The sequence below is a fragment of the Peromyscus leucopus genome, chromosome 7 (assembly GCF_004664715.2).
Source record: "Peromyscus leucopus breed LL Stock chromosome 7, UCI_PerLeu_2.1, whole genome shotgun sequence".
Taxonomy (NCBI): domain Eukaryota; kingdom Metazoa; phylum Chordata; class Mammalia; order Rodentia; family Cricetidae; genus Peromyscus; species Peromyscus leucopus.
In genome coordinates, this window is record NC_051069.1 from 65,601,910 (window position 1) to 65,617,754 (window position 15,845).

General features: G+C 36.3%; 1 protein-coding gene across 1 annotated transcript in view; it reads right to left on the reverse strand.

Annotated features, from left to right (window-relative positions):
- The window catches only part of Gucy1a2 (guanylate cyclase 1 soluble subunit alpha 2), a 319,363-nt gene that overhangs the window by 20,833 nt on the left and 282,685 nt on the right, over positions 1 to 15,845 (reverse strand). The gene's annotated exons all lie outside the window — the stretch shown is intronic.

Here is a 15,845-nt window from a genome sequence, read left to right on the forward strand (position 1 = left end):
GGATTTAGAGGCAGTTTGAGTACAGGGAAACTCTGGTCCTTGGAAAGAGCAGTATTCTCTTAACTGCTGAGTCATCTGTCTAGGTCAGGATTTATAGTTAACTTGCTGCATAAATATATTTGTTTTATGTTTAATCCTGTTCCATTTTCATATAATATCTAATAAGTTAAAAATATATTATTCTTTGTATCCTCCATCAAATTATTTCCACATGAAGACCTATTGTTCCACCTCATGGAATTAATTGCACTTGTGAATGAAATGTTTATATCTGTTTTAAATATTGAATTTTACCTTGATGTAGGTAAAATGTACATATTTTCTTACTGCTGAATGCTCAGTAATATACAAAATAATACCTAAAGCAATGGAAACTCTCTACAAGTAAGTCATGAATGTGGAATAAATTGCCTGACTCTCCACTACATTAATATGGCATTACAAATAATTCAACCAACCTTTGACTGAGCCAAAGATTTTATTGCAATGATGAATAAATTAGCCACTGTACCTGATAAAGATTAATGTGGTTCAAGACTTGAAGAAACCTTCAATATAGAATTGCTACAAAGTGCAACATGAAGAAAGCAATAAAGTTCTATCAGTATGGTATAAAACCAAACAACTGAAGCTAGGAGACAAAATAGAAGGTTAGGAGAGAGGCAGAGAGAGGGAGGGAGAGAGAGAGAGAGAGAGAGAGAGAGAGAGAGAGAGAGAGAGAGAGAGAGAGGGAGGGAGAGAATGTCATTATGGAACTGAAGATTTCTGAACTTATTAACTCATGATAAGATGGACAGACTGAAACAAATATGCCCTAATTGTAGTTCCCAATAATACCACCCACATCACAGAGCAAGTTCCAGGAAAGGCGTAAAACTACATAGAGAAACCCTGTCTTGAAAAACCAAAAAAAAAAAAAAAAAAAAAAAAAAAAAAAAAAAAATCAAACCAACCAACCAACAAACAAATAAACTGATTTAACTTTATTTGTAAATTCAATATGGTACAAAGTGTCAAGATACTTTATTGAAAAATGAAAATATCAGAGTATTTGTCCCACCAGATATGAAGTTGCAAATAAGCATATCTAATTGGTGAATGGGTGTCATTCAAGAATGAAATAGATAAATGGAACAAACCTCTCAAAAAGGATTCCATGCATGTATATGTGCCAGAAGCATGAATACTATAGGCTAGTATTTGAAATTATTGAAAAAATAAAAGACTGTAAAAGTCTGTCTTTCTGGTAGAATGGCTTGTATTAATTTTGTCTCAAGGTAGGAAAGACATAACTTCTGAAAATAGTATTCCAACTTCCAAACACATCATGGCATCCTCCTCAAATCAATAAATGAAAATGTAATAAAAATCACTTTTTATTTGTCTGTATATATCATTTTCCAAGTGAGTCGTGTAGATTGTGAAGTTAGCTCTTCTTCTTCTTTTTTTTTTTTTTTTTTTTTGGTTTTTCGAGACAGGGTTTCTCTGTGTAGCTTTGTGCCTTTCCTGGAACTCACTTGGTAGCCCAGGCTGGCCTCAAACTCACAGAGATCCGCCTGGCTCTGCCTCCCGAGTGCTGGGATTAAAGGCATGCGCCACCACCGCCTGGCAAGTTAGCTCTTCTCTAACTAAGGACCAGGCCATTACTTTGTGCTTCTCCTCCATGTTTTGGCACAATTAGGAGCATCCTCAATATTCAACTCATAGGATGTAGGAAGATAATACAAAAGTTGAAAGCACTTTGCAGCTTTATGAAGAATCTCTATGCAGTTACCATTTAAGTTAATTGTTCTGAGCATAACATATATGTTTGCTTCTGGCTACTTTTATGTACTTTTCCTTCAATAACTTTAAATAATTTAGTTGTGACTTTCTTTGGTGCTTTTTTTTTTTATGCTTTGGGCTTACTGTGTCCTTCAATCCACCAGTATGTAATTTTCATGAAATTTAGAAATTTTTCATAATTATGGTTTTCTGTCCATTTTTCCTTTTTTGAGGCTCTGCTTACATGTGTGTTTAGATGCTTGCAGTTTTTACAAAGATCCCTGATGATCAGTTCATTTAAGAGGACATTCTCTTTGTTTATTTTTGGATTTCTACTGCTGTGTTCAAATCGGCTTGTCTTTCCTTTTGCAAATCTTTTTAAATCTAATGTGCTCTCAATGCCAGATACTGCATTTTTTTTTCTCCTTAAAAGTTAAGTTTGGGATATTTTCTTTTATCTTCCAGATGCTAACTTAAATTTTAAGCATATGTACTATGCTTTAAACTATTTTGAATGCTCTATTCTGCCAGCATTTGCTTCAGTTCTACATCCATCACTTTTTATGGATTGATTGTTGTCATGATGCATCATCATTCAGCTTTCTTTATGCTTAGATACATTTTATTAGGTGCCAGACATCATGAAGTGGCCTTGTAGAGTGCTGGATTCTCACAAATATTTTTGAGCTTTGTTCTGGAATGCAATTAAATGACTTAGACACTGTTCCTTTGTATTCTTGCTTTAAGATTTATAGAAAAGCCTGGCACAGTGCTTCATGAAGGCCTAGTTATTCTTTCATAGATAAGGCAATAACATAACATTCTAAGTAATATCACCTATACAGGGAATTTACAGTCTTTTGAAGGCTGCCTGGCATGGGCAGTGAATGAAATCCTGAGTAAATGTGCTTTGTTGACATGAATGCAGCCATGTCAAGGACCTCAGTGCTTCAGACCCGTTGTAATGGCAATGCCTTCATAGGTCAGGCTCAGGGAAATGTCAAATCTTCCCATTGTCCCCATACTAATGTTGACAGAGTGTGCAGAAAGCATCTACCTCATGTGTATGTGTGTTTGTGTGTAAAATAAGAATACTAAGATAATACTAAAATAATACTACTAAGATAATATTAAAATAATAATAAATTTGAGAGGAAGTAGGAAGACATGGGGGGAGCTGGAGGGGAAAAGAAGAAAGGGTGGAAATAATATAAAACAGTATTCATGTATGAAATTCTTAAAGTATTAAAATTAAAAAACAGATAATTTTATCCATTCTTTTGCTTGTTCTCTCTTCTCTCCCTTCATGGTGAAAGTTGTTTCTTCACATGGACTAGTTAGTGCTTTGCAGAATATTTGTGGAAGACACTGGGGTGATAGATCTCTGGTGTTTTCTGTGCAATCCTTGATTCCAGTATTCTGAATGTCATCTCTAGCCTGAATGATCTCCCCAGAAGCTCAGTTACACATTTTTAATACTAGGAATATATTCCTCGTTCATCCCTCCCAGGATCTCCAGTTAGGAAGCTAGACAAGCACAATACCCATCTTATTTGTTCTCTAGTTCTCAAGCCTCACCACTTTCCAGTGCTAAGGATCCAGTGTTACAAAAACACATCTCTAGTTTGTCTTGGGTATTCATTTCATAAGATAGTAAGATATAGAGAGTGGTAATTCTGCCTCTATGCTCCACATTGGCTGGATTCAAATGTGAGCTAATTTTTAAGAAAACAAACTATCTGAAAAATAGGCACCTACTTCTGATGACAGGTGTTCAATGTTTTTAAAGGGGTAAATCTGAGTTGCAAATGTCCCTACAGACAAGATAAATGTAGAGCATTTTTCTAAACTTAGCAATATATTCAGTCCCCTCCTCTTCCTCCTCATCTCCCTTTTCTCCCTCCTACTTCCTTTCTCTCTCCTACTTCCTTTCTCCCCTCCTCTTCTTCCTCGTCCTTTCTTCTTCTTCTTCTTCTTCTTCTTCTTCTTCTTCTTCTTCTTCTTCTTCTTCTTCTTCTTCTTCTCCTCCTCCTCCTCCTCCTCCTCCTCCTCCTCCTCCTCTCCTCCTCCCTCTGTCTTTGTCTCTCTTTTACTTACTTTCTAAAAGGCTATTTTTATTGTTACATTGTGTACTCCACACTTCAAGTGACACCCAGTCCTTACAACATTGTTTTAAGTGGAGAAAGGAAGGAGTGAATCTAATATTAGCAAATTTCATAGCTCCATTATTTTGTAGCATCTGTCGAACAAAAACACTTCACCTAACACAACTTCAGTGAAGACTTTGGCTTCCTTTTAAAAGACCCACTGCTGTTTAAAAAGGTTTTCTGAAGAAGAATCATTATAATCCAAGAATGATGATGGTAAAACAAGGGGCATTCTTGGAGTTTGGGAAGGGGAAAGAATTGCCTTTTAAAAATAAATTCCTTAGAAGACTAAATTAGCAATAAAATATACCCCCTCTGACAAACACACCACTGCACAGACCTGTCTTTGCTCTATAACAGAAAAGGATTATCTAACCTGGGAAGTATTGGGAAGTTTTAAGAAGACAGGACTGGGAATTTAGAAGCTGAGTCATCACAGTCTACTTTCCTTTGCTTGTCTTGTAAGGACTCGCAGAGGTTTCCTTGGAATTGTGTCCTATATTTATGGAAGACACTGATTACCCCATTCAAGATGTGCCAAGAACATCTACCAGGGAAACAAAGTGAAGAGATGCATTTAACATCGATGCAGAGTTAGATCTATTCTGGCAGATTTTAACTGTATATGAATGGGCTAAGCAAGCAATAACATTCACAACCAGTCAGTCAACATATCCTAGGATTGTGTGTTTGTGTGGGAAAGAAGATCAACTGGGGCCATTAGTGTCCCTCCCTGGACATTTGGCAATATCTGAAGACATTTTTACTTTTTATGCCTGGAATGAGGAGCTGCTACCAGCAATAGTAATAGACCTTCAAAGGAAAACCTCCTGCTCCTTTGAAGAGTCATCTAGAACACCAAGGTTAAGAAAACCTACTCTAAACACTCCTGCAAATAATCACAAAAACAGCAGAAACGAACCTAGGGATAGTTTAACCAGACTGAAGCTTTGATGAAACATGGTAGACTTCAATTTTATGAGGAAGTTCATATAAACAATGTGTGTTCTCAAGGTTTATTTAAAAATATATTAACTTCAGCATTTACAGCTGATGTCAAAATCGCAACTACCTAAAACTCTATGTCAAGCTGTCAATGGATTCAATTATTCATACAATATTATAATTTATCAACTGGGGCTCATAAACAACTACATTTTGGGAAAACATTCTTCCTCCTACTTTTTATGAATAGAAGGCTTAGCTAGCCAGGCCCATCTTGAATTTAGTGAGGAAAGAATGTTAAGTTTGAAAGATCACCATAAGTTTATTAGTCTAGTCACTTTGTTTGAAATTAATTAAAGTCCAGAATAGCATAAAGAAAAAGGCAAATTAGTGTTGGGGACAACTCTAGACCCTAGGTAATCTGGTTCTGGGTTCAGTACACTTTAAAGAGTATGAAAATTAAAATGAGAGGCCTCGTTGAGATTTCCCAGAAAATCTCAGTAAACCTACAACACTCTTCAGATTAAATTAAACAACAAAATCTCAGATTTAGTCTCATTTGCCTCATACATCCACACAAAAACCCTACCACTATCCAGTGAAAATTCAGAAAAAAAGAAACAAAAGCAGTCAAATACCACATCACAAGCTGTCCACTGCCCCTCTCTCTGACTGTTCATGTTTTTCCTCACTCCTGTCTTTACCACATCCCCACAGAAGATGCCCAAAGCAATCATACTACTGTGAAATTTTATGCCTGTTAACTGTTTTATAAGAAACACTGATAGTCTAGCCTCAATTACAAACTCTCTGCTGAGTGCTCAGGCTGCAAAAAGAACAAAATGAAGAGTTTATTTGTTGTTCTGGAGTTTTAAATGAATGGGAAAGATATCATAATCAACAAACACAGGTGTGATGGTACATCGCTGTGCCTTCTGCACTCAGGATAGGAAAATCCCAGGCTGGAAGTTAGCCTGGGCTGTATATTAAAACCCTGTCTTGAAAAGGTCAAATATTGCTAACTGAAATTAGGAAAAATGCTAAAAGATTAAGGATTAAAGAGAAAGACACAAGAAAGGAGAATTTTTTGTTAACTCGGTCTGGGGAAGATAGAAGCCCCTTTGAGAAAGTTCCTTAGAACTCACGTTGGTGGGCTGAGTAAAGGGCTCAGCCATATTCAGGAGGGATAGAGGAAACCGTTCAGGAAGAGTAAAAGTAATGTAAAGAAAGAGTTTGGCACACTAAATAGTATATAGTAGGCCCTGGATTAAATCCTTGCACCACTACCAAATGAAACAAATAAAATTATATTTTAAGCTATTAAAAATGACTGTTTTAATTGAAAGGGGATTTAAGCCACTGTTCTCATTATTGGGCAAGAGAGAAGTTTCTTCGTTAACTGAAACTTCACTCATGTTAGTTTTATTATTAAAATTTCTCTTGCCAATAAAATGAGGTGAATGAAATTCCTTTTCTTACTTTCATCTTATTCCCCAATTAACAATATCTCCCCAATAAGAAATAGTCACCTAATATTTTAAGTTCCAGTTTCAAAATCTCCAGATCTGTCAGCAGAATATAAACTCACATGTGTTCTGTCGGCTCTATGGCTTCTGTTTGCTTCCCACACATGCAAGTGAGAAGAAGCAAAAGAACCTCCATGACTATTTGGTAGTTTTCCTACTAGGTGGTGGTCTAGCCTTCTGTCTTGATGGTGTCACATGCCACACTCAATTAATATGCTTAAACAAATAGCACTGTGGGAAAATATCTATCTACATATACTCTGAGTACCACACAGGACAACTCACAGACAGCTCCACTTTACAGAAAATATATTACCAAATAATTATTCTCATTTCTTCTGGTAACATAAAATTTAAGATATAGTGTTTACAGTTGGTCAATAATAAGACAAGAATGAAAGTAGATTCAGTCTGATTTTAGTATGGTGATAGGCCAGGACTTCTAGAGTCTGATATCAACTCGTATATTTTTTGCTACATTTAAGCACAGCACAATTTTGGAAAAAAGTTTTCAGATAACAACTCAGTCAAATGAGTAAAACAAAGCTTAAGACATGTTTACATTGAAGATCTTTACAAAGTACATATGGCTTCATCCTTAAGATGACTCCTTGTTGACTTAGAAACAATGCTCAGGATGAGGGTCTAGGGAGAATGACTGGGGTAAATATTAATGGCTGGCCCTAAGATAACATAGAAGTCACTTGGGCTGTTATAAACTACAGAAGACATGTTTCACAAGGATGAGTTTTATGGCTTAGAAGCAATTTTCAAAGTTTTAGGCAGTGAAGGTCTGGGATAAACACACGTAATATTCTGGGTGATATGGGAAGAGCCTGGCACAGCATGAAGCAAAGGATTACCAGACTGTAAACTGCATTTACCCCCAGCATTCCAGGAGAACAGACAAATTTCTTCTCCCTTTGGAGAGATCAGATGTGAATTTCACTTTTTCTGGCTTCTCCAGTGCTTATCTGTGTACATAAGCACATTTTCCCCTCTACAGTTTTATAAAGTCATATGGGGTGAAATTTTAAACAAACACTTGAAGCTGAGAAAGAAAATGGCTTTGTGATCTTGTTTGAAGTTTTTGATGGAGAAAAACAGAACCCTTCAAAACACTGATTGGGAAGCCTGCTTATTAATGTTATAGCTGATGACACTGGGTAAATATCAGAGATTTCTATAGGGTGGAACATATGGCTGAACTTCATGGCTGCTTCTTACAAGGCACTCTATGATACATATACTGTTATTTAAGTATACTTGGTAAATACCATCCAACCTTCAGGTGATATTATTTTGTCCTAAAAGCAGAGTTTTGAACTTTATCTTTGTGTAGAAGACTCAATATTCTTTAAAAGTAAGAAATTGCTTTAAAGCAACTGTAATACTAAAAGTAAATATGTTTATATTTAGGAACAACTAGCATTTAATTTAGCTATTGACAAAATTAGCATTTTGTGCAAGGAATATGGGTTATCAAAGTATCATTTAATAACATAGTAACATGATTTAATTGCACCAGAAATATGGATAGTTAAGATATTCTATAACAACATGACATTATATTTCAACAGATATTAAATGATTAGTATAACACAAATTAATTGGTAGTAAAGACATTCAAGGAATTTCAAAAATTCAATGCCATTTTTTTCTATCAATATTTGATTTTCATTCTAATATTTAGAATTTCTTCTGACATCCAGTATTTGGCTACTGATCCAATAGCACTAAGGAAACATTACTAATTTTATAAAGAACATTAGTCAAATCTTTCTGTAATTTTTTATTTAGTCTGTTAAGTGAATTTTTGTTGTACAATTGCCCAGATTAAAACTCATCTCTTACTGATATCATAAAGATATTCCTTGCTAATGGTGTCATCTTTAACAGGCAGAGTCTGTTAACTGCTCAAAATCCAAATTGCATAAGAGGTTTCTATTTTAAGGCAATCACTGAAAAATATTGCAACAACTTATGCATTCACTGTTACCTGGGAGAAATCATTTTTCTGCCAAAATGTAGAGATTAACAGGAGAGTATTAAAAACAAAACAGCAACATGGATCAAAAAGTAATTTTAAAAATGATGAGTATGTAGAAATGAATTTCTTTGAAAAGGAATAACGGGATTTATGGAAAATTAATGGTATCAAGTATGTGTTTAATTTATCCTTCTAAATTATCTAGCATATGTATGCATATATGTATGTATGTGTGTATGTACGTATCTTCATGGAAAGAGATAAGAGTCAGGAAAAAAGAAGAAAACCATCTTCCTTCCTTCCTTTCTTGATGAGTATATAAACTACTGACTGTGTGACATGTTTGTTGATTGCCATCTATTCCCTTCTATTGCCCTGTCTTTTGAAGGACATTTCAGGATATTTCAATCCCACTACAAGACTTTACCTGCTTCCTATAAAAAAACATGAAGTCTTTCCATGCTGAAGAAAGATGAAAATCACATTTCTTAACAAAATGAGTATGTGGTCATCACAGTCTTCTAACTATTAGAACAGTAAATAGTTGTTCTTGTATAGCCCTATCAAAACTAAAATTTTTAAATATATTATTTTCTTTTAATAACTTACTTATTAAAAACAAAAGTAAGATGAAAAACTGAAATATTCTATTAAGGTCCATAATTACTGCTTAGTAAATGGGTAGCTATGGGGAAATTATATTTCATTTCCTTTCACCAAAGTTCTGTAATCATAAGAAAACAATACATATGATAGAACTTTAAGAAAAACACAATTATGAGATTGCAACTGTTCCCTGAGACAGAGCTTTCCAGGACCTGATTAGACTAAGAGGTGAGTCTTTATCCTCATACTCGAATATCCAAGCCCCTAGGTTTTGGGCCCAGGGGCACAACCCTACGCCCCTATACCACCATCCATTGCAGTACCAGTTTCAGGCCAGTCGGCAGAGGCAGACCTCTTGCAGACAGGTCAGACTAACACCATCTACCATGTGCTAAGACTGCAGCTACTCTCTTAGACAGAGCACACTAGAGCCAATTGGATTAAGAGCTGCTCCCTGACACAAAGAATCCATCAGCATCAACAAAACCAAGAGCTCCAACTGGACCAAGAGTTTCAATCAGACCAAGAGAGTCTCCCTCAGAGGCACCACTTGCACCAAATAGAGAAAGAGATGGGTAGACACCAGTGCAAAAATACAGTCAACAACAATATCAACAACAACAACAACAAAAAATCCAATATGGTTTCATCAGAGCCTACATCAGCAAGACCTAAACATCCCAACACAGAAGAAACAGAAGAAATTGACCTTAAAATGACCTTAAGAAGATGATAGAGATCTTTAAAGAGCAAATGAAAAATTCCCTTAAAGAATTCGAGGAAGTCTAACAAAAAATTAGAAGAAGACAGTCAATACCTTAAAGAAAGCCATTAAACAAGTGTGGAAAACAGTTCAAGATTTGAAAACTGAAATGGAGACAATAAAGAAGACACAAACTGAGGTAATGATGGAAGTGGAAAATCTGAGTAAACAAACAGGAACTACAGATGCAAGCATAACCAACAGAATGCAAGAGATGGGAGAGCAAATCTCTGGCTGGCATTGAAGATATGATAGAGGAAATATTTAAAGAAAACACTAAAACCAATAAATCATGACCCAAAATGTCCAGGAAACTAGGGACACCATGAAAATACCAAACCTAAGAATAAAAGGGATAGAACAAGGAGAATACCAAATCAAAGGCACAGAAAATATATTCAACAAAATCATAGAAGAAAACTTTCCCAACCTAAAGAAGGAAATGCCTATAAAGATACAAGATGGTTACAGAACACCAAATAGACTGGATCAAAAAAAAAAAAAAAGAAAGAAAGAAAGTACCCTCACCACATAATAATCAAACAATTGAACATACAGAATAAAGAAAAATATTAAGAGATGCAAACGAAAAAAGCCAAGTAACATATAAAGGCAGACCCATAAGAATAACACCTGACTTCTTAATGGAGACTCTAAAAGTCAGAACATCCTGGTCAAATGTTATGCAGACACTAAAAGACCATGGATGCCAACACAGACAATTATACCCAGCAAAACTGTCAATCAACATAGACATAGTTAACAAAATATTCCATGATAAAACCAGATTTAAACAATATCTCTTCACAAATCCAGCCCTACAGAAAGGACTGGAAGAAAAAAAATCTAACCTAAAGAAAACACAGGCAATAGATAGTCCCACACAAACAAATACCAAAGAAGGGAAACATACAACACTACTACCCAAAAATAATAATAACAGAAATTAACAATCACTGGTCATTAATATCCATTAATATCAATGGGTCTCAATTCACCTATAAAAAGACACAGGCTAACAGGATGGATATGAAAATAAGATCCATCCATTTGCTGCATACAAGAAACACACCTCAAATTCAAAGACAGATACTACCTCAGAATAAAAGGCTGGGAAAAGACTTTCCAATCAAATGGATTTAAGAAGCAAGCTGGTGTAGTTATACCAATATCTAATAAAATAGACTTCAAACTAAAATCAATAAAAAGAGATCAGAAAGGTCATTACATATTCATCACAGGAACAACCCGATAAGATGAAGTCTCAATTCTGAATATTTTTTTTGCCCCAAATACAAGGGCACCTACATTCATAAAGAAACACTACTGAAACTTAAATCGCACATACTCCATACTCTAGTAGTGGGAGACTTCAACACCCCACTCTCATCAGTGGATAGATCTGCCAGACAGAAACTTAACCAAGAAATAAGGGAACTAACAGATATTATGACTCAAATACACTTAATAGATATCTACAGAACATTCCACCCTAACAGAAAAGAATATACCTTCTTCTCAGCACCTCATGGAACCTTCTCCAAAACTGACCACATGTTTGCTCAAAAGTAAATCTCAACAGATACAAAAAAATTGAAATAACCTCCTGTATCTTATCAGGCCACCATGGCTTAAAGTTAGATTTCAACAACAACAAAAATTACAGAAAGCTCACAATCTCATGGAAACTGAATAATGCCCAATTGCATCACCAATGGGTCAAGGAAGAAATAAAGAAATAAATTAAAGATTTCCTAGAATTCAATGAAAATGAATGTACAACATACACAAACTTATGGGACACTATGAAAGCATGCTAAGAAAAAAATTCATACCTCTAAATGCCCAAATAAAGAAGTTGGAGAAATCTCACACTAGTGACTTAAAAGCACACCTGAAAGCTCTAGAACAAGAAGAAGCAAACTCACTCAAGAGAAATAAATGCCAGGAAATAATCAAATTAAGAACTGAAATCAATAGAATAGAAAAAAAGAGAACAATACAAAGAATAAATAAAACACAGAGTTGGTTCTTTGAGAAAAATCAACAAGATAGACAAGTCCTTATCCAAATTAACCAAAAAAGCAGAGAGAGAGAGAGAGAGAGAGAGAGAGAGAGAGAGAGAGAGAGAGAGAGAGAGAGAATCCAAATTAACAAAATCAGAAATGAAAAGAGAGACATAATAACAGACAATGAGGAAATCCAGAGAATCATCAGGTCATACTCCAAAAAATCTATACTCCACAAAATTGGAAAATCTGAAAGAAATGGACGATTTTGTAGAGAGGTACCCCATACCACAGTTAAATATAGGCCAGATAAACTATTTAAATAGACCAATAACCCCTAAGGAAATAGAAACAGTCATTAAAATCTCCCAACCAAAAAAAGCCAGGACCGGATGGTTTCAACGAAGAATTCTAACAGATTTTCAAAGAAGAGCTAATATCTATACTCTTCAAATTGTTCCACATAATAGAAACAAAAGGAACATTACCAAACTCTTTTTATGAGGCCACAGTTACCCTGATACCCAAACCACACAAAGATGCAACAAAGAAAGAGAATTAAAGACCAATCTCCCTCATGAACATTGATGCAAAAATACTCAATAAAATACTGGCTAACTGAATCCAGGAAAACATTAAAAAAATTATCCATCATGACCAAGTAGGCTTGATCCCAGGGATGCAATGATGGTTCAACATAGGAAAATCTGTCAATGAAACAAACTGAAAGAAAAAAAAAACACATGATCATCTCATTAGTTGCTGAAAAAGCCTTTGACAAAATCCAACACCCCTTCATTATAAAGGTTCTAGAGAGATAAGTAATACAAGGAACATACCTAAACATAATAAAGGCAATTTGCAGCAAGCCAACAGCCAACATCAAATTAAATGGAGAGAAACTCAAAGAGATTTCACTAAAATCAGGAACAAATAAGGCTGTCTACTCTCCTCATACTTGTTCAATATAGTACCTGAAATTCTAGCTAGACCAATAAGACAACAAAAGGAGATCAAGGGGATACAAATTGGAAAGGAAGAAGTCAAACTTTCACTATTTTCAGATAATATGATAGTATACATAAGTGACCCTAAAAATTATGTCAGGGAACTCCTACAGCTGATTAACACCTTCAGTAATGTGGCAGGATACAAGATTAAGTCAAAAAAAATCAGTAGCCCTCTGAAAGAAATCAGAGAAAATCACCCTTTACAATAGCCACAAATAATATAAAATACCTTGGGGTAACTCTAACTAGGCAACTGAAAGACCTATATGATAAAAACTTTAAGTCTCTGAAGAAAGAAATTGAAGAAGATATCAGAAAATGGAAAGATCTCCCATGCTCATGGATAGGTAGGATTAACATAGCAAAAATGTCAATCTTACCAAAAGCAATCTACAGATTCAATGCAATCCCCATCAAAATCCCAACAATTCTTCACAGACATGGAAAGAACAATACTTAACTTTATATGGAAAACCAAAAAACCTAGGCTAGCTAAAAGAATCTTGTATAATAATGCAGCCTCTGGAGGCATCATGATCTCTGACCTCAAGCTCTACTATAGAGCTATAGTAAAAAAAAAAAAAAACAGCTTGGTACTGGCATAAAAAACTGGCACGTGGACCAATGGAACCGAACTAAAGACCCTGACTTTAATTCACATACCTATGAACATACAGTTTTTGAAAAAGAAGCCCAAACTGTACCATGGAAAAAAGAAAGCAACTTCAACAAATGGTGCTGGCATAACTTGATGTCAACATGCAGAAGATTGCAAATAGATCCATACCAGTCACAATGCACAAAACTCAAATTCAAGTGGATCAAGGACCTCAACATAAATCCAGTTACACTGAACTTGACAGAAGAGAAAGTAGGAAGTAGTCTTGAATGCATTGGCACTGGAGATCACTTCCTAAATATAACACCAGTAGCACAGACACTGAGAGTAACAATTAATAAATGGGACTTCCTGAAACTAAGAAGCTTTTGTATAGCAAAGGACATGGTCAATAAGACAAAATGACAGGCTACAGAATGGAAAAAGATCTTCACCAACCCCACAACTGACAGAGGGCTGATATCCAAAATATATAAAGAACTCAAAAAGCTAGACTTCAAAGTACTGAACATTCCAATTAAAAAATGGGCTACAGTGCTAAACAGAGAATTCTTAACAGAAGAAGCTCAAATGGCCAAAAGACATTTAAGGAATTGCTCAACATTCTTAGTCATCAGGGAAATGCAAATCAAAACAACTCTGAGATACCATCTTATACCTATCAGAATGGCTAAGATCAAAAACACTGAAGACAGCTTATGTTGGAGAGGATGTGGAGCAAGGGGAACACTCCTCTACTGTTGGTAGGAATGCAAACTTGTACAGCCACTCTGGAAATCAGTATGGTGGTTTCTCAGAAAACTGAGAATACATCTTCCTCAAGACCCAGTTATACCACTCTTGGGCATATACCCAGAGAAATGCTCAATCTTACTTCAAGGACACATGCTCAACTATGTTCATAGCAGTATTATTTGTAACAGCAAGAACCTGGATACAACCTAGATGCCCCTCAACTGAAAAATGGATAAAGAAAATGTGACACATATACATAATGGAGTACTACTCAGCAGTAAAAAACAATGATATCATGAAATTTGCAGGCAAATGGATGAAACTAGAAAATATCATGTGTTAGGTAACCCAGACTCAGAAGGACAATCAGAGTATGTTCACTCATAAGTGGATACTAGACATGATGGAAGGGATGGCCAGACTGTAACTCACACCTCCAGAGAGGCTAGCTATCAGGGAAAGACCCTAGGAGGGGCACATGGATGGCCCAGCGAAGGAGAAGTGAATGAGATCTACATGAGCCGACTGGGTGTTGGGGGATAGTGAGGGCAAGGAGTGGGGGATAAGAACATAGGGAAATGGGAGGGTTGAGCTAGAACAGGGACAGAGTGGGAGGGCAGGGAGAGAGATACCATGATAGATGAGGACATCATGGGAATAGGAAAAGGCAGGGTGCTGGGGAGGCTCTCAGGAATCCACAAGGATGACCCTACCTTAAACTGCTGGTAGTGGTCCAGAGGTTGCCCGGACTGGTCTACTGTGGTGACTGGTCTAGCAAATACCCTAGCTGTCATCATAAAGCCTTTGTCCAGTGACTGATGGAGGCTGATGCAGAGATCCACTGCTAGGCACCAGGCTGAGCTTTAAGAATCCAATTGATGAGAGAGGGGAGGGATTCTGCAGGTGAGGGATGTTGAGACCATGATGGGAGGATGTGCAGAGATGACTGGCCACACTAGTGGGAGCACATAAACTGTGGACTGGTGGCTGTGGAGCCCCAATGGAACTGGACTAGGCCCTCTGGTTATGGAAGACAGTTGTTTGGCTTCAACTATTTGGGGGGTACCCAGGCAGGATTATTGGGATCTGTCCCTGGTCTATGGGCAGGCTTTTGGGAATCTGGTGCCTGTGGTGTGATGCCTTGTACAGCCTTGGTGCAGTGGGAAGGAGCTTGGACCTGCCTAGGCTCTGCTGATTTCCCATGGGAAACCTTGATTTGGGAGATGTAGAGATGTGGGGTGGATTGGGAGATAGGGCTGGGGGGTGGGAGGAGGGAGAAGGTGGGATCTGTGGGTGGTATGTAGAGTGAATAGAATATTTCTTAATAAAGAAAAATGAAAAAAAAATTAAAAGGAGCTCGTTGATACAGCCAACAATATAAGGGAAGAAAAAGAAAAACACAATTAATGGTATGAGATTGAGAGTGAATATAGACCATGTCTCACTCCAGGGAGTATACCCAATCCCCTGTGTCCTTCTACAGAGATACATATGATATCATCCATGTTGATTGTTGCTCTCTTCACAATGTTGGGAAGTAGAATCATCTTAGATATCCACCAATAAATAAATGGGTAATGAAAATGTGGTAAACACAGACAACAAAATTTTATTCAGATGTAAAAATAAGTCAAATTGTAGAATTTGCAAGTAAGTAGATGGAATTGGAAAATTAAACCCAGACACAGAGAAATAACATCCCATGTTCTTCCTCATGCATGGATTCTAGCT